This window comes from Panthera tigris, chromosome A1 (genome assembly GCF_018350195.1).
Source record: "Panthera tigris isolate Pti1 chromosome A1, P.tigris_Pti1_mat1.1, whole genome shotgun sequence".
Lineage (NCBI taxonomy): Eukaryota > Metazoa > Chordata > Mammalia > Carnivora > Felidae > Panthera > Panthera tigris.
Window position 1 is genome coordinate 27,859,114 of NC_056660.1, and position 20,045 is coordinate 27,879,158.

Genomic DNA, 20,045 nt, shown 5'->3' on the forward strand with positions numbered 1-20,045 from the left:
AGTTTTCTTTTGTGGCTGTAATAAATTGCCACAAATTTAGTGACTTAAAACAACACAAATTCATTATGTTACATTTCTTTAGGTTATAAGTCTGACACAGGACTCAGTGGGCTAACATGAAAATGTTGGCTGGGCTGCTTCCCTTTATGGAGCCTGATAGAAAGAATCCATTTTCTTCCTTCTGGAAGCCATCCACCCTTCTTGATTTTCATTATCTTCCTATGTTCCAGTGCTCTCCTTAACTGTGTTCAGTCTGCAATTCACCGTACCTATTGAAGTCTTTGTTTTGGTTTTGTTTCAGTAAGAGATTCCGAGCACGGCTGTGTCTTCTGGATTTTCTTCTTTTATGTTTTCACCACCATTATTCTGTGCTTAGAGCATCGAAATGTGTGTCAAAATAACACTTTACATAATCATCTTCATCAAGATGACTTCTTCTATTCACTCTTCAAGTCCCTCCCATTAAAAGTCTAACTCCCAGAATTCTGCACTCTTTACCACACCTTTTACTGTGAAACTGTCTTCTCCCTCAATTTCATTGGTAAAGCTCCCTCCTCCTTCTCCTCCTCTTCCTCCTCCTCCTCCTCCCTCCTCCTCTTTTCTTCCTTCTCAGTGACAATGTTCCTTCCTCCTCTTCCTCCCACAGATTCTTTTAACTTCAAGGAAATGAATAACAGCTTGTCAGAGATTCCTACAGAGGAAAGAATTTTTTAGATACTACCATGAGGTAATATGGTAACAGATGTATTTCCACAACAGTAAGTGGTGATATATCTAATCCATACCTTTGGGCTGCTGCAGAATTGAAGGTAATAGACAAAACTGTGATATTTTATGCAAGGCTGGCTCTACATATTCCAAGAGCATAATACAGAGATTTTAAAAAGTGATTTGGTGAGATCTACACTATGGTCTCTGTTTCCCCAAAGTAAGTGCTTGCGATGCATTACTCATTCTGTGATGAGTGAAAAAGAAAAAAGAAAACAACAGCATAGATATTAAAGTATGTTTCACTGTGGGGTAAATTTTGTTTTTAGATCCAATAAAACTAACTCCTCTGAAAACCCTCCTCCTCCTCTTCCCCTTCCTTCTCAGTTTCCTTTAGGTTCCTCTTGCCCTGGCTCTCTCTTCAAATGGTGCTTAATGCCATACGATTCTATCATTCTATAGGCAAGAAGAAGTTATCAGAGGTTTTTGAAAAGAATAGAATGCTTCAGACATCTATGTAACATGGATTTTTTTAAAAGCCTATATAGAAGAAGCTATTTGCTGTATTTGGGTCTGTGTGTGTGTATTTCATGCATATATATGAGAAAAAAACGATACACACAGGAAAATTGCCCTTCCCAGAGCACTAATCATTCTTCTCCCCCGTAGAATTAGCACAACAAATTATCTTGTACTGATGTAGGTTCTTTCTCCATAGCAACTGCAATCCGTCTTCGGGACCTGTCATGAAGGAATGCAAGTGCATTGTAACGGTGGCTCCTGGCAGAAATCAGGCATGGGCTATTCTGAAAAACAGATGCTTCTCTTGGCAATGCAGGTATTTGAGGCAAGATGGGCACCCCAGTTTGGAAAACTATCTGCTGCCCAATACTGCTACCGAATAACAGTCACATGCATAACTCCCTTGGAAAAAGGGTACACAGTTTCGCTTTTTCTACCCTTCCAAATCATGGGAGTGAAGTTAAAGTCCAAAGGAGAGAGAGAGAGAAAAAAAAAAGACCAAGATGCACCCAGTTGCCTTGGAATAATACTAATCGTCCTAATGATAATAATTAATAATGACAATAATAATAATATTAATTAACATGGACTGAGTTTTTAGATGCCAGGTATTGTTGTGAGTACTTTACATATATTGATTAACTAACCCCCAAAACCTTCCTATAATATAGGTACTATTGTTATTATCCTCATTTTACTTAATACTCAGGAAGAGAGAGACCAAATAAGTTCATTTTGGATATAATATATCTTAGAGATCCCAAACCCTTCTGCCTCTTTTCTCTCCTTCAAGAACTATCTTGCGCTCTTCAATCACCCAGAGGAAACGTTGACAAATAAAATACAGGATACCCACTTAAATTTGAGGGTCAGACAAATAGCAAATAACTTTTCAGTACCAGTATGCCTCACACAATATTTAGGACACACTTACACTTAAAATTATTTTGTATTTTTATTTGCTAAATCTGGTAACCCTACCAGAGGCTTTGTGTTCTCTTTACCTCATCAAAATTGCTTGTCAAGAAAATTGTAACTACCTCACTTATTCTTTGAAACCCGAGGTCAATTTGTTTTCCTTTCCAAGTGTAGTTACAATTTAAATTTTATTTCAAATTGTGGAAAGGGACCTGATGAGTTCATTTGGAGCTTCAGTGAAGGAGTGAGGGAGGCTTGAGGGGAGGGCTGAGCGGTTTGTGTCCATAGCTCCTGGAACCCATTGGAGGCCTCCAGGCTTTGAGTCCTGTCTAGAAACATTCTAGGTGGATATTCGGAATGAACATCAGGAGGATGTTTGCCCAGGCTATCCCTGTCAGACCAAGAGCACCTACTCTAGGGTTTCTCAACCCTAAGCCCGTTGACATTTCACTAGATAATTCTCTGTAGTGAGAGGTGCCCTGTGCAGTGTAAGAGGTTTAAGCCCCTTACATTTTGGGCCTTCACCCACTAATATCAGTACCACCCACCCCTCCAAATGTGGAAACTAAAAATGTCTCCAGGCATGGCCAAATACCCCAGGGGGGCAAAATCTCTCTTGACTGAGAACCAATTATTTAGAACAATACCAAAGACAAGAGCCTCCTGGAAGGTAAATCCAAGAACTCTTGAAATGAAATAGGTATTCCTCCATCCTACCTGAAACTGAGTGATCAGTAATCAATGTTGATATCATCGAAGGGTACAGAGCTAACCTTTGCTACATATGCCTTTGTGGGCCTATATGGGGCCCATAGTTTTCAAGGAATGGTCCTATCCATACAAAAAGATAAGGGAGGGATGTAGGAACTGTCTTATCTAATTAATTTATATACAAAACCCGGTGGAGTAAGTCTGGCTTGATAGACTCTATTCTTACTTTGGTTTTGTTTTCTAGAAAGCTCAAGGTCATTAGAACAATGGACACCCCTTAGGAATCCAAAGCAGTTTATTTAGGCCTCAAACAGTTTGGGATGGAAAGCATTAAAAAGAAGTTTATAAAGCTATCCTTTGAAACATAACTATTTTCCTTATATTTATATACTGACTTTTGAAAAAAGTCATAGCATCTTTACTTACAGGTGCAGAGTCCAAATAATGAAGTCTGATGCAATAAGATAATACCTATAAATGTGTAAAATATTAGCATCTACGTAGCCCATAAACACTGTTAATTTTATAGGCTTGGTGCCCCTCTGTCATGCTGAGCTTAGAGAGAGCTAGAGTGGTTTGGATTGCTCTAGAACCCATTCAATTCATCGTTTACTCTTGGTTTTAGTTATGGAATAAACCTCTACTCCCTCATATCTCAAGCTGAAATGATACATCAAATCTCATCTTTACCTCTTCCTTTCCTTCTCACACACACACCAGGCACTGGCTTCAATTCTGTAGCATTTTCTCTAATTTGGGGATCAAAAATGATAAAGTTCGTTAATAATCTTCAGTTCCATTTTTATTGCCAATCTTGAAGAGAAGACAGTGGGACTTCCAGATGACTCAAGCCTCTCCCAGACCCCCCCACTGGGTCTACAGCTGGCTGTTGGTATCAGAATTCTTTATGCAGCAGCCACAATAGTTAATAGTTCTGAGACCTTGTTATATGCCAGACTCCATCCAAAGTGCTCTCCGTGTATCCTCACACTTAATCTTCCCAACAATCCCATGTGGTACCATCATTATCCCTATTTTACAAATGTGATCACTGAGGCCCTCAAAGGTACAACAACTTAGTCAAGATAACAAAGCAATAATGATGGAGCCACCTTTGGATTCCAGTGTAGGTCCCACGGAAGAGCATGGAGTACATCCTGAGGGTAACAAGGGGTCATTGACTACCTGATGTGTACTTCCAAAAGATGACCTTGTCCGCAATGTACAGGGGAAGAACTGGAGGCAGAGGCCAGTCCAGAAGTATCACAGTGATCAGGCAACAGATGAGGTGGCCTAGACTAGGACAATGCCTGTAGGTAAAGAGAGAAGATAAAGTCAAGAATTGCGGAGGACAAGTCAACAGAATTTGGAGATTGGGTAAGTATAGTGAAAGAAGGGAATCAAGGGTGCTGCCCACATGTCAATTTACTGGTTCAGTCATTGGTCCTAGAAACACAAAAGTACAAGGGTGAGAGGGAATGATAGATTTAATTCAGTGTATGTTGGAATCCCCAAAATGATTTCTTCCACACAAGCTTCTACTGCAAAAGATACTTTTAGATGCCTTATTAAATGGTGCAAGGCTGACCTAAAGAACTAATGGACATGAAATATCTATTGACAGGTGGTGATAAAGGTGTATGTGGCTCCATGACAGAAAGTTGCCTGTTTAAAAAATAAGACAAAAACCGTGAGCCTAGTGGAGTGCTAAGAGCCAAATCCTAGACAGGCATGAGCCGGGGTGGAGTAGCGGGGGAGGAACCAATGGCTCCACTATAGATGTGTCTTTCACTTTCAAAAGCCTGTAGATGGTCCAGGCACCAAGCCTGGCAAAGACAAAAGCCTCCTGAGTCAAATTGAGAAAAAGTGATAATGAAGCTTCTTGCCCTATAAGCGGTCAGAAGAATAAGAGGAAAAACAGGAAAGAATGCAGATGGAAATAACTTTTGATATATGGAGGTTTCATAGGCATAAAGGGGATTTCCACAGAAATAGTGCATGATTCTAAGGCAAGGGTTGAACAATCAACTAAGCCCTCATTACCCTTTCTAGCCAATGTTCAATTCCAGAGAGACTCAAGTTATCAGAGAACATCCATTAGAAGTGAACTCCTTTGCACTACAACTGCCTCCTAATGGAATGAAAGTTCAGACATCAAGGCAGGAAGGGAGGAAGAAGTTTTAGAACTTTAGCACACAGAGAATATTAATCATCCCCCCCAAAAAAAAACCTCTAAAATTTGTGTAACTAATACCTAGAATATATTCCAACATTAATTGAATATTAAGTATTGTGATAAAGCTCTATGCTAAGTGCATTTCATTCATTAACCATTTAATTTTCATAGTGGCCCAGGTACTTTTAACGTAACCCCAAATAAGGAAACTAAAGCTTAGAAGGGTCAAGCAACTCATCCCATAACATACAGCTAAGAAGAGCCAGAGTCAGGATTTGAACCCAGGTATGTCTGACTCCAAAGGTTGAGCTCATAACCACAGTGCTATCGCCATAACTTTGTACCTCATGTTAAGGCTCTTGAGCTATTCATACCACCATTGTGAGGAAATCAGTGGAGAGCTATCTTGTGCAGCACTGAGATGAAAAGGGTCTAATTTCTGCCGCAAGAAAATAGCCTCCTTCTTCCTTCTGGCAGTGCAAAGAGCTGCTAGAGGAAATTGAGTTCATTATGTTGATCACACCCCTACTGCTTTACAATTGGAGAACGTGGTTAGGAATGGAGATATTTCATGATGAATATAGCAAAGAAATAAGACCCTGTTATTAAGCCCCCTTTAAAAGGATTGATGCAAGGGAGAAATGTAGATCTTTAAAGACAGCATTTGAAAAGACTTTGAAAGTCTTGGGCTTTTACTAAGCTAGTCTAGACCTTTACTTCTTATCCCTGGACTCTAAAAGGTATTGGAATAAAACCTACGTATGATCAATAGACTTCACTTAGACTTAAATGAAACTTATAAGACTTATCTAGGTCAATTCCACTTTAACAAAGCAACTCAGATTCTCCAATTAGTGGATTGAGCAGGTTTCTGGAAGCCAGTGCAAAATATGGAGAAGAGGGAGAGCTCTACCCTCTCCTGTGGGAGAAGCTTGGGGTTTTGCTCCAGTGATTCTCATCGTGTAGAGGGGAGGCAGGCTCTTCACTTTGCTTGATATTCATTGAGTAGCAAAGGGGCAAGGGCTCCAGGCTTCACATAGTCATTCTGGTTTTTCCCTCTGTTGTCTTCAGAGCAGGAAGAAACAACAGAAACATGCCCTTGTGGACCACATGTACCGTGCACTTGTTTGTATATTGTGCAAAGTTGCCAATGTGCTTTTTTGAGAGGATCCAATTCACCCTCCATTTTTACCATGAAGAATTTCTTACTTTTAGGAAGAAATGGAACACAAATTCTTGTATTCATTTTCTATTGCTGCTGTAACAAGTTACTGCCAACAAATGGCTTAAAAAGCCCACAAATTTATTATTCTGCAGCTCTGAAGGTCCCAAATGGGTGGGCATAATTATCTTCCCTCTGGAGGCTCTGGGGAGAATCTGTTCCATTGCCTTTTCAAGCTTATAAAGGTTGTCTGCACTCCTTGGCTCATGGAGTTCAAGCCTCCTATTGGCATCTCCTAGTCTCTTTCTGACTTTTAGCCTCCTGTCCGTCCCCCTCTCATAAAGATTGTTATGATTACATTAGGCCCACCCAGATGAGCCAGAATAATCTTTCCATCTTATGTTTCTTTCTCCTCCCCCCCCCCACCCAATATTATTGCCATATCTAACTGCAAGGAAGGCTGGCAATTATAGCCTAGCGGTATATCCAGGGGAATAAATGGGTTTGTTGAACAGCTAACCAGTTTCTGCCAAAATGTATGGCCTAGTTGTAGTCAGTTTCCTGTTTGATGTTTACTTTTTTGAATTATTTTTCTTCACTTCTGCTCACCAAAATTTTCCCCCAATTAACAGTAAGTATTTGGCTTGTTGTTTTTCACAAGTGAGTTAGATTAAGTATCTCACGGTAAATTTTCAATTTGCATCATCTTCAATACATAAGTTATATATTGCATAACAAATCACCCTGAAATTTAATGGTTTAAAACAAAAATAAGATTTTATCATCTCACACAGTTTCTGTGAGTCAGGAATTTGGCTGTATGGTTTGGGGTCAGGGGTCAGGGTCTTTTACCAGGCTACAGTCAAGATTTTCGCTGGGGCTGCAGCATTTTTTCCCCCGGTTTATCTAGAGTACAAAAAAAAAAAAAAAAAAAAAAAAAAAATGCTGCAGCTCCCGCCAAAAACAAGATTCTTAACTATCACATCTGCTGAGTCCCTTTTATCATGGAAGGGTAACATATTCACAGGTTCTAGGAATTAGGACATGGACATATGGGGCGGGGGGCATTATTCACCTACCACATTGCTGGTTATTTTTATTGGACTTCCTTGTCAGAATAATAAGTTGGAGACCTACGTTAGTCTCGAGTGTTTTTTTTTTTCACTTTTTTTTTTAATGTTTATTTTTGAGACAGAGAGAGACAGAGCATGAACGGGGGAGGGGCAGAGAGAGAGGGAGACACAGAATCGGAAGCAGGCTCCAGGCTCCGAGCCATCAGCCCAGAGCCCGACGCAGGGCTCGAACTCACGGATCGCTAGATCGTGACCCGAGCTGAAGTCGGACGCTTAACCGACTGAGCCACCCAGATGCCCCTTTTCACTTGTTTTTGTTTTAAGTTTTACTCTCCATGAAATCCAAAAATCAGGTTACTACTGTTATGAGCCCTGGAGCTGAGCATGTGCTTGGAGAAGAAAGAGACTGGCCAACCAGAGAGGAGCTGTCTGGTGGCCACTCAAAAAGGAAAGGATACAAAAAGATTACGGTTTTTATTCATGCTTTCATTCATCACAGTATTTATCACAGCACAACCAGAGACTTTCATCCATTATTTTGTAGGTGCTCAGCACTATGGAGATGCAAAGAAAGATAAAATATGATTCCCAAAAGGCTTCCGATGAAGCCAGAGCAGAGAAGCACCTAAGGACCAGTGAACGACCTAGAGCAGGGTGATCCCTTTATGTTCGATTGTGAATGCAGAGCCTAGCTTTTATCACTCTTTATCCTGGCTACAGCCGGGACAAAGAGCAGTATACCACCCCGAAACAAGGGAAACATCGCTAGCAGCATTTTGGTGGTGGGTACTCAAGAGCTCAACGTCAGTGGAAACAGAACGCATGCATGGCATGCACCTTGGAACTGCAATAATGTTTTGGCTACCAGAAGAGGGAATCAAAACAAACCAGGGTTACTGAAACGGTTTTCATAAATATGGGTTTAAAAAGGGATCAACCATGCTTCTTTCTACATGGCTATCATCCAAGGAGAGCATACAAAGGGAATTTTTTTTAAAGATACTATACCCAAATAAATATAAAACTGGCTTTTTTTTTTAATTGATGACTTTTTTTGCAATGACGAATCTATGGCAAAGCTCTGAAAAGCCTAGTTGAGTTCTGCTCTCAAGCTGTTACTGCACATGGAATCTACAGGAACAGCCAGAAGTCTGAGTTCACCTGACTAGTGCTATATACCCAGGAGTAGATTCTGTGGCTCAGCCACTAGAGAGGGTCTCATCTCAGCTCAGAGCTGTGTCAGGATGGGCCCCATCCAGCTCGTTCTGCAGGGACCTTAACAACCCAACAGAGCAAGAAGCATACGTCACCCCACAGTGTAGCACCTGTGTGTGAAAAATAATTCTTCTTACTCCCCTTCCTTTTCACTTGTGCTGCGTCAGCAAATGCTATGACAGGCATAAAGTGCATGATCCAATCATGATAACAGCTCATATTTATTAAGAACCTACTGCAGAGCAGGCAGCGTTCTAAGTGCTTCACCTGTATTAGGTCGCTTAATCTTCTGGCAGTCTTATGAAACAGATAGCATGATTATAATGTCCCGTGTTTTACTGATGCAAAACTGCAGCATAGAGAACTTAAGTTGTTTGCCCACTTAGTAAGTTGCAGAGTTGAAATCTGCACTTAAATAGTGGAAACCATATTCTCAATCATAACACTTGATCACCTTGCTTTACAGACAGGGTCCTGTGGCCAAGAGCAAGGCTTCGGCCTGGGGTGTGGAGTGGAGTGGCTCCTTAGAGAAACAATCTGAGTCAACGGAAAACAGTCCCGGAGTTGGAGCCACACAGATCCATCCAAGCCATGAGCTCTTAAAGGCTTAGTAGAATTAACTACAACGTTCACGCAATGGTTTTTCAGGCTGCTCTCATCGGGCCTGGAGTGTGGCAGCAGGCAGGGTACCTCCTGCCCTCTGGATGGAGCTCCAAAAGTTCATCTTCAGTGGAAGAACTCAGCTGAAGTCCACGGTGAGGACTGCTTTCTTCATTTCTACGGATCACAGAACTGGAGAACTGCTTCCAATCCCAAAAATAAAACCAAAGCAAGCTATAGACATTCTGATACAAGAGAGGGCTTCTTCTGCAGTGATTACTGCAGTCACTTACCCAGTGAATGGGTAAGTTTCCAGTTTGCCACGATCTGCTCCAGAAGGGTCACCAGGCTCTCATAAACTGCTCAGAAACCTCCATGGGTGTTGATTATAGCCCTTGGAATCCAATGACAAGCAGAAGGAAAGGCTTTCCGAAAGTCTTCAGACATCTGTTCAATTGGGAACCAAAAACAAACAAAAATTTTCATTCATCCGTCAAAATTGTCAGTTAATTCCCCATATCACCACCATTCTGTTGCAATACTCTGTTAATATCTTTTATATAAGATGCTTGCTTGGTTAAATAATTAAAAACACAACTACATAGCATGTATATTCCAGACCCAAGAAATAAAGACCACCTTCTTGTCCATGCAGATACTTGCTATTGCACTCGTCTTAGCGATCTTTCATGGGTGACCTCACTTTATATGGTTTTCAACCACAGAAAAAGTGTCACGAAAATCTGACGCTCTTATAGCTTACGGTGATAATGACCAAAAAGCCACTGATATTTTCATTAAACTCAACCACCGCAGTGAACTCCAGGGCAACCGCATGAACGCTATCATGAAAGATCTATAGAGCTGACATGGGGAGTCATCCATCACCATTAACTACCTAATGGATATCGTTCCCATAGACCAAATAACTTGCAGTTTGTGTTTTTGGGGTTTCTTAGCAAATGGATCAAGCAGGTGCCAGAACTAATTCTAAATTTCCTTTTAATGTATTCATAGAGAAAGTATTGATTCGTTAGAGAGTTTCTAAGTCAAAACTGCATCTTTCATTGCTATTAGATTTCCAATCATGTGTGTGTCTGCATGTGTGTGTGTGTGTGTGTGCATTTTGAAAAAGTATTCAGAACGCCTAAAGTCATTCAAATGGTTCTATAGTTGAAGAAAATATGTTTTGTCTGATGGTTACATATTTGAAGAAAAAGAACCAAACCCTCATTTAAACTACCACCAAAATAGAATGGGAAAAGACCTTAACGTAAATGTTAGTACACTATTATTGCTTTCATTTCATTAAGAGCTAAGAGACTAAAAAAGGTCATCTGTATATAGGGCATAAGGTGTGTGTGCATGTGTGCATGTGTGTGTGATTCAAGAACATTTGATGGGTTTCACTCATATAAAAATCAGAGAAGCATAGGAGAAGAGATGGCGATACAGGAGAGTGGTCTAGAAGCACAAAAAGTAGCCATGAGTCTATAGGGAGGGTATGTAAAGCACAGTTGTGCTGTCCTCAGTGGGAAGAATGGGGACATGTCAGGAATATGGCCCTGAGAAACTATCTGCCAGGCTGGACCCATGGGAACTGGCCCCGAATGCTACCTGGCCTCTGTGTTCTGAGACAGATCGACCGTGGCCCTGACAGAGGAAGAGATGGCAGAGCCTCTGTTCCTTCTAGCTACTTCCTTTGCTCTCCGTTTCTGCAGGAGCAGAGCTAGCACTCTAGCTCTACACAAGCTTTGCTTCCATGGCCATGCGTTCAGGCAGCCAGGTCTTTACAGAGATCCGCCTTGTCTTGGAGCATGCACGTAAATCTGCTGAGCTGCTCCGGGGACCAACAGCAACCAGCAAGCATTCCTCCTTCATTTCTGTTTGGAGGGACACACAGAATCACTAAGTGGCCACATGAAAGAGTACTAAACCTTTCACACCATTTGACAGAACGCTTGCTGCTACAGATTGCATCACCGCCTGCCAGAAACAGAGAACAGTACTGGCGACATCGAATAGCACACAAATGATGAGACATACACCCAGTATACAAGATGATTGCAACTTTTTTGGAGGGGGGGAGGCTGAAATATTTACATTGAAACCCAAACCAAGCTATGAGTAAACTCCAAAGGATATCTACTGGGAGCCATCAACGTCTACTTGGCAACTGAAGTTGCACTGGGTTTTGCTGAGAGTAGTCAGAAGGACATTCACATTCCGGCCTTGCTGACCTCCCCCCAGCTCCTCCCGCCGGCAACCTCACTCAAACCTCTAGGCCTTCGCAGACCCCTTCCCGCAGTCCTGGCTAATGTTAGACTTTCTTTCTTTTTTTTTTTTAAACGTTTACTTATTTTTGAGACAGAGAGAGACAGAGCATGAACGGGGGAGGGGCAGAGAGAGAGGGAGACACAGAATCCGAAGCAGGCTCCAGGCTCTGTGCCATCAGCCCAGAGCCCGACGCGGGGCTCGAACTCACGGACCGCGAGATCATGACCTGAGCTGAAGTCGGACGCTCAGTCGACTGAGCCACCCAGGCGCCCCTGTTAGACTTTATTTCTTACAGAAAGTGTTTTCTGGTTCCTCCAATGTGTTCCTAACCCCTGCTGCATTTCCCCTCCCAGACCGTTTATCACACGGCATTGTAATTGCTTATTAAATCGCCCCCACAATTAGACCAGAGCATTGCAGATGAGAAACTACACACATAACATAAGGTTAAGCTGACTTTCGTCCTGGCTGTACACTTGATTAGCTGTGTGATATTGGATGAGATTCTTAACCTATAATGCCTAAGCTTCCATTTCTTCAGGAATAATAATTGTACCTAACTTCAGGGAGTTGCCAACTGATAAAATGCATGGAAACGCTGGCATGTGCCTGAAAAGGGTTCTGGAAATGCTGAAAAGGTAGGCTGTTATAATTGTATTCCCAGTTGTTACAATTTTTTTAAGTTTATTTATTTTGAGGAGGTTGGGGGGGGGGGACGGGAAGAAAGGGAGGGAGAAAGAGAATCCCAAGCAGGCTCTGCATTGTCAGCACGGAGTCCAATGCAGGGCTCAAACTCACCAGCTGTGAGATCATGACCTGAGCTGAAACCAAGAGTCGGATGCTTAACCGGATTGAGCCACCCAGGCGCCCCCAGTTGTTACAATTTTATTCTAGGTTCCATAAAGGCTTTCATTCACTTGCTCCTAATTGTGAAAACTCATTATTTGTTGCATTTTAAGGGTCACGATAAGGTTTCCATACACTCTACACTCCAATGTTCATTAAATAAGTAAATGAAAAAATGAAAGGTTTATTCATGAGACTAGGACAGACCAGCGAACACTATGTCACAGCTCCACTAATTCTGCATTTCTGAGCTAATCTGTATTAGGAATCAGTGTGTGTGTGTGTGTGTGTGTGTGTGTAAACATATATATGGACAACACGTAAAACTGGTCAAGTTCCTACTCAGGAAATAGTCCATGACTTAAATAGTTCAATAAAATAGCAACTGCCCCTTCAAAATACAGCCTAAATCCTTAGTTAACTTCAAATTTAGATCCACTCATCAGTGGTCACAAGTCTAGAAAAGCCATCATAGAATACAGACTGTGATCCATAGTTTTCCTGCCTCACAGCACATCTTACAATCATCTTCCTGTATTCTGCCTCTGCTTATGCTCTCACTTCCCAGAGTTTTTATCTTGTCATATTATTTACGAGCCCGATCTATAAATACACTGAAATGGGGAACATTCATTGGTTTGGTACAATTTAAATTGCTTTTCAGCATCATATATATTTACAACGTCTTATAAATATTTAAAATTATCATGACAATGGCTCCACTGACTCAAAATAAATTCTGTATTTTGTATAAGGATGATTGCCAAGTTGATAACCTAGAAAATTGGAAAACCCCGTCAAACTTGGTGACCTGTCAGTCCCAAAGGAATATTTTTCTAATTACTGGAAGAGCCTGAGCATTGACTGTCTTAGAAGTTGATCTTATTAGATAAACAATCTGAATTTTACCTCTTTGGAAGACGATAAGTAAAAGAAATACTTTCTGCTGAAGAATTTGCTCATTGGACTGTATTGCTTTTAAAAGCCAGAAAGTTTTCAGTTACCTGACAGTGTGTAAAGAAAAAAAAATCACAAAATCAGGAAGTGACTGCCATGCTTGGGAATGGAGAGTTCTAGGCATGATGGGGAGAGGAACAGATGTGTGAGGGCACACAAGCAAAGAATGCTGCAGAGGCATCATGGGAGCCCTTGGGAAAGACCCTTGAATGCCACCTAAGGAGTTTGGAATTCATGCCACAGGACAATGGTTCTCCAAGCGTGACCCCTGAAACCCAGCAGGTATCAATATCACTTGGGAGCTTATTAGAAATGCAAATTCTCAGCCAGACCTATTGAATCAGAAACTTAGAGGCTGGAGCACAGTAATCTATGTTTCCATAAGCCCTCCAGGTGACTCTGATACATACTGAGTTTGAGAAGCTCTGCCATATGGAAGTTTCTATCGTACTTGAATGATAGGAGCGGGTCTGGGCATGCTGCTGGCAATGTGAAAAATGGAATTTTTCCATTGTATTGATTTCCAAAGTATTGGGTCTTTTTTTTTTTTTTTTACTTTTTTGGAAAAGTTTTATTTATTTTATTTTTGAGAGAAGGTGGGGGATGGACAGAGAGGGAGGGAGAGAGACAGAATCCTAAGCAGGCTCTGCACACTGTCAGCACAGAGCCCTGTGTAGGGCTCGAACCATGAGATCACGACCTGAGCCGAAATCCAGAGTCAGACACTTAACGAACCTAGCCATCCAGGCACCTGAAAGTATTGCTTCAGTAGGGAGTTTTGCACTCAATCTTTTTCTAAGACTTTTGCGAGTCTAAGATACAATCAATATTAGTCATAGTATTATTTTACTTTCCTCTAGAACGAAAAATTCTACCAATTAAATGATAACACAGTGTCCCTTGTCACTTGGAATTTTTATTTTATACTTCTGGAAAGGGCTCTTTTATACTGATACTGACAGATTTTTATCACTTATCACCCCTGTCCGTATATAAAAAGGAAAATACAAGCTCAATAATTTGGTTAAAGTAGTCCTAGCACTTTTTCCCCATTCAGAGTCTGACTTTTCTGAAACACTGCTCCACTCAAAAGCTATGTGGAGTGTTAATGATGCAGCATCTTTTAAGAATGTTCCCCCTTATTGCTTCTGGGGTTTCCAAGTGACTAGAGCCCATTCTGCAAGTTTGGATGCATGTGCACAGGCTGTGCTTTTGACCTCATGATTGCTGCCTGGCCACAGAAACTCGGAGATGCATCCTGATTTGAGAAATGTTAATTGAGAAAGTGGTATGCATGCTAAAATAGATGAATTCCCAAGGAGAGCTAATCCAGGCTTCAGTGAGGGCAGTAGCAGGAATAATAGGAAGGAGTAGACAGAGACAGAGAACAGTTGAGAGATAGATTCTGAAGGAGCGTGATCAGTTATGTAGATGTTGGAGGAGAGGAGAGGCAGATGACTCTGAAGTTTCTTTATTTTATTTTGTTTATTTATTTTTGAGAGAGAGAGTGTGTATGTGTGTGTGCGCACACACGGGGAGAGGTAGAGAGAGTGAGACAGAGGATCCAAAGCGGGCTCCATGCTGACAGCAGCCAGCCCAATATGGGGCTCAAACTCATGAACCATGAGATCATGACCTGAGTTGAAGTCAGATGCCTAAGCGACTGAGTCACCTAGGCGCCCTGACTCTGAAGTGTCTAATCTGAGTAACTAAATGGATGGCGTGCCCTTAACCAATGCAAGAAATTCAATAGAAAGAGTGGGTTTTAAGAAAAGAAGGGAAGAAGTGAATGAGAGCAAAAGACATTTAGTTTCAAACTTTTTGAATTTGGGGATCTTGAGGAATATCCAGCTAGAGATGACTGGGATGCACATGTGAATGCAAATCTATAAGTCAAGATGGAGAGATTGGGGGGGAAGGAGTCATGATTAAAGATGCATAATTTTTAACCAAAACATGTAATTGAAAGCACGGAAATGAGTACTATTTTCCAAGGAAAGTACAGTAGTCTCCCTTTATCCACAGGGGATACATTCCAAGACCCCCAGTGGATGCCTGAAACCACAGAGAATACTGAACTCTATACATACATATATGCTATGTTCTTTCCTATACATACTTACTTACAATAAAGTTTAATTTACAGCTTAGGCACAACAACTAATAATAAAATGGGACAATTGTAACAGTATACTGTAAGAAGGGTTATGTGAATGTGGTCTCTCTCTCTCTCTCTCTCTCTCTCTAAATATCCTGTTGTACCATAACTCACCTTTCTTGTGATGATGTGAGATGATAAAATGACCAGACGAGGTGAGGTGAATGATGTAGGCGCTGGGATGTAGCCTTAAGTGACTACTGAGCTAGTGATACATCAGGAAAAGGATCATCTGCTTCCAAACTATAGTTTACCACAGAGAGCTGAAACCACCAGAAAGCAAAACCATGGATGGGGGGGGGGGGGGGGACTGTTGTATACAAAACATTTGAAGAAAGTTGGTGATAGAACAAAAACAAAATTGAAGAAGTGACTAGAATTAGAAAGGAGAATTCAGAGAGAGAAGAAATTGTTAGATTATGTTTACATATCTTGTGAGCTCATCAAAGACAAAAGCTGTCTTGTTAATCTCTTGAGTCCCCAGGGCAATGCTTAGCCCAGTAATTTTGGTTGAACTAACATGGAAATGGCGGCTCAAAAGCCAAAAAAGGTGAACATTTTAAGAAGGAGGAAGTGGTTGGTAATAGCAAATGTTAACAGTTGATCATTTTAGATCAAAGGGCCACTGGATTTAGCAAATCTAGTTTAAGTTGCACCACTATCAGGAGGCCCAGAAACTTGAACAGACAAGGCCAAGGCCAACAGCTGGTTGATGAGTGAGTCAGAGGCAGGACTCTGGACTCTGGACTCTTGTCCAGGGGCTGTTTCTTCTACACTGAGCTTTTCCTCTCAGAGGACGGTTATGCCCACTGCTAGTAAACCCCTGGATTCAAGCAACTTCAGACAGGCTCAAATCCACCCATAAAAACTAACTCTACTAACATGGCCACATCACTCTACAGAGCAGGAGAAGAGAGCTCTAGAGAACTGAGCAAGTCTAGAGTCAGTCAGGCATTCCAGGACTTGCGTTAACATCTGTACATTGCCTGAGCTTCCCCATAAGAGAAAAGATTCATATGACTTGAATCTCTGGGTCATATCTTGAGCCAGAACTTTCTCTAATTCTCGTTACTTATAACAAGGCAGGAAAAGATGCTACAAGCAGGTGGGAAAAAAAACCAACAAACTTCTCTGCTGTGATATGGGGTATTAAACAGGAAGCTTATATCAGTTTCTATACGTAGATGAGGAAAATTTGAATTCAGTGAAGTCAAAAGAAAGATACTGACATCATCTTCTTTAATGATAATGAAGTGATATTGCTGTTCACACAGCTGATGACATCCGGAGAAAATGAGTGATTTCTCAAGAGCAGTGAGTGATTCTCAAACATCAGAGCACTCCACAATTACCTGGGGAGATATCCCCTTCAGAGACTCTGGGGTAGCCTAAATGGCCTCAGCCATTAAAGTTCAAAATTCTCTGGAAATTTATTCCAAGAGAAATGGTAAACATGAAATTTTCCACATTTTAAAACTCAAAGGTTTCAAAGATCCAGCTCCACAACTCACTTCCCTCTTTGTGATCCTTGCGGAGCCAGAGGGTCTGTAGGATGAGACACTTGTGGTCACAACCCCTGTGGCTTCAGTGTTTTCATCAATAAAGACATGTACAGCAGCTCAGAGATTTCCAGAAGCCCCCATCTGGCAGAGATGACTAATGGGGCTTTCCCACTGACATCCTAGCAAAGGTGCCAGAAGTATATTGGTTCCAGATCACAGCCCTAATAGGGCAGTTCCTCCAGGGACATTGCCCTGATGTATGACCTGTCTTCCTTTTACAGCCTACATGCCCCCCACACTGTGCTACTGACCTATCCACAGTGGTGGACCCAGAAATGCATATCTGATCTGCTCTTCTCAACTGACTCCTTCATAGCAAAGGTCAGCCTCGCTGTAAACAATAGGGCAGTTTTTCTTCCACTATGCAGGTCACAATTGTCACTCACTTTTTTATACCACAGCCACCAAAATTAAAGGCAGAGATGGTCTAGCTAGAATCCTAATCAATTCAAGGGTTCCAAGGGGGTGCAAAGGCAGGTGAAACTCATGCAGTTATTATTGGCCAGTTGCTGAGAATCATCAAAGGCTTTTTTAATAAAGGAGAGGCAAGAAATTGAGTAATGGCTGACCTATTCACTGAAGGCCCTATCCCGTCAGAACTCGTAAAAACATGTTGAGCTACAAAATACAGAATACATTTACTCAAAGCCCACCTTCACAAAGATAGGCAAGATCTCAAACTAGAGATAAAGCCCATGTTACCATTGATCTAATCCTAGTCCATTAATAATTGCTTTCTTCCCCTTCAGTATGTGAAGAAAAGATGAACCAACAGCCTTAATGAGAAGTAGGTATTGTACTATTAACTGAGTGGCCTTGGAAAAGCCTTGTAACCTGTCTGGACTTCAGTTTCCTCATAAGCGAAACAAGGAGCTTGACTTACAGAATCGCTAAGGTCCCTTCCACCTCTGAAGTTCTGGGTCTGTAACAGGGAACACTGGCTATTGATGAGTTTTGCAGACATGAAGCATGGTGAGGTATGCCTTAGAATATCAAAATAATTAATCTTTCAACAAGGACAAGAACACAAGTAAGCATGTAGAAGCAGGAACAGAATTTGAAGAATCGTAAGGGCACCAGAGGTCCTGGAACACCACAACCAGATGTGAGGTCTATGTCTCCAAGGAGGCCAAACTGTATTTTCTAACTAGCATCTGGCAGAATGGAAGCCCTACTGGACATTAAAAGGTTTGCTATATGAACAAAATTAAGTTCTCTTACCACAGGATGCCTCAGAGCCCTTCCTGCACCTGTTTAATAGAACTTTCTGCAATGAGGAAAATGTTCTACATATGCACTTCCCAATATGGCAGCCACTGGCCACACGTGGCTATGAAGCACTTGAAATGTAGCTAGTATGACTGAGGAACTAAGTTTTTTATTTTATTAAAAATTAGTTTCTAATTGAGTAGCCACATGGGGCTACTATGTGTGCATAAGACAGCATAGCTTACGCCGTGCACATTCACAGCATTAACCCTAAGGGGAAGACAACGCATGCAGCATTTCCCAAACTTGTTGATCCATGGAGCTCTGTTTTCAGAGGACTGAAATTCCTTGCAAAACGATTTGGGAAGTACTATGAGCCATCTTGCTGAGTAATTGAAACCCCAAGAGAGCTCTTAAGCTTCGACCTTCTAACTAACCCTCAAGTGCATCAGTCATCACCCAGTGACAGACCAGGATGTCCTCTGTTCTCTACGTGTCATAATGTCACCCCACAATGCGATCATATCACAACTTGCCAAGTCCTGACAGACACACGTTGCCTCCCAGTACAGATCCAGTCAGTGGGATGCTACCTGCTGTTCTTTTCCTCCAGATTGCTACCAGGCTTTGCATCTGGCCCTGCACCCTTACATACACTGGGATGCATCATTATTTCAACAACCCGGTAAGATAAGTGGTATTCCTTTTATAGGTGAGAAATTGGGGCTCAGACGGACGGAAGGATCTTCGTATTTAAATTATGCCTCATCAAGCATTCTAACAATATTATTCTGAGTTGACCTTTTCCTCAAAATGTCCAGAGCCCATTAAAAAAGGTGTTGAATGAACACATTCCAAGATACCAAAAAAATCACACACACCTGAGAAGAGCAGTTTGTTTTACAGGGTTTGTTCGTATGCACCTTGAGAATCATGATAAATGCAAGAAATATTTAATAATCATGGCATAAAAGGCCGATGTGATTATTTACCAACATGTATAATTTGCAGCCTCCAAGAAAGCCTCCACTGGACCTGGAATAATCATGTACTTCTCAACTGAAAATCCACATTGCTGTGTAAATAAACAGTTACAAATTTCATTTGCCCAATTATTTCTCCTCTCCTGAGTATGTGATCAATTTGGTGCTTCTAAGTGCCATTTACTCAGACCACAAGAGTGCACACAACTGCTCATTTTTGCATCTAATTCAGGCTTGGCTCCTCAAGTGGTAGCATGTGGGCCAAAGTCCTTGAATCAATTTGTCGTCACATCAGATATGAGTGCCTTTGACTTTGACCTACACAATTATGGAAATCAAGGTTTTTTTCAGTGAAATATTGCTTCTTGAACCATCCTTTGGCCTTGTAGGAAATTGACTGGGGTCTGAAGTTACACTATGACCCAGAATTCCAAATCCAGCCATTGCCCAAAGAAGACAATGCAGGCCCTGAAGCAGAATGTCAATGAGGTGACCCTCTACAAATTTACGGGCATGGCCAGCTATTGGCAGGGCTCAATACACTCATTTTGGCTCTCTAGATTAAAGTACAATCACTTTCAGTCAGATACATAGCAGTCATTATTTCACCTGCAATAAATCCTTATACATTTAATATAATATTGGACTTTATTATGACATACTATGAAAACAATTCATACTACAATTCAGCTTTCATTACAATGTGGCATACAGGTATGCCTTTGGCTTCATCCCAATGGTCCTGAGGAACCTAAAGGAAAGGAAAAGTGGGGTTAAAAAGTAATGAGTGAAGAACAGAGGGTCAGCTGGAGGGAGATATAAAGGGGTTCAAAGGTAAAGTCTGGGTCATCGGGAAGAAACCTTGAACAAAGGGATCAGGCGCACTGAGAGCCTGGAAAATCTCAGAGAGAGGAGGATTTAAGTAGCCAGCACTCTGAAAGGCACAGTGCAGGAGACAGGGAAGGCTG

The 20,045-nt window shown here is 41.5% G+C and overlaps 1 long non-coding RNA gene across 1 annotated transcript in view; it reads right to left on the reverse strand.

Annotated features, from left to right (window-relative positions):
* Positions 1 to 20,045, reverse strand: part of LOC107179940 — a 45,612-nt gene that overhangs the window by 19,446 nt on the left and 6,121 nt on the right. The window contains exons 2-3 of the long non-coding RNA XR_001510669.2: positions 9,379 to 9,532; positions 4,045 to 4,169 (exon numbers count right to left, since the gene is read on the reverse strand). This is a non-coding gene — a long non-coding RNA (uncharacterized LOC107179940). The remainder of the gene's footprint in view (positions 1 to 4,044; positions 4,170 to 9,378; positions 9,533 to 20,045) is intronic.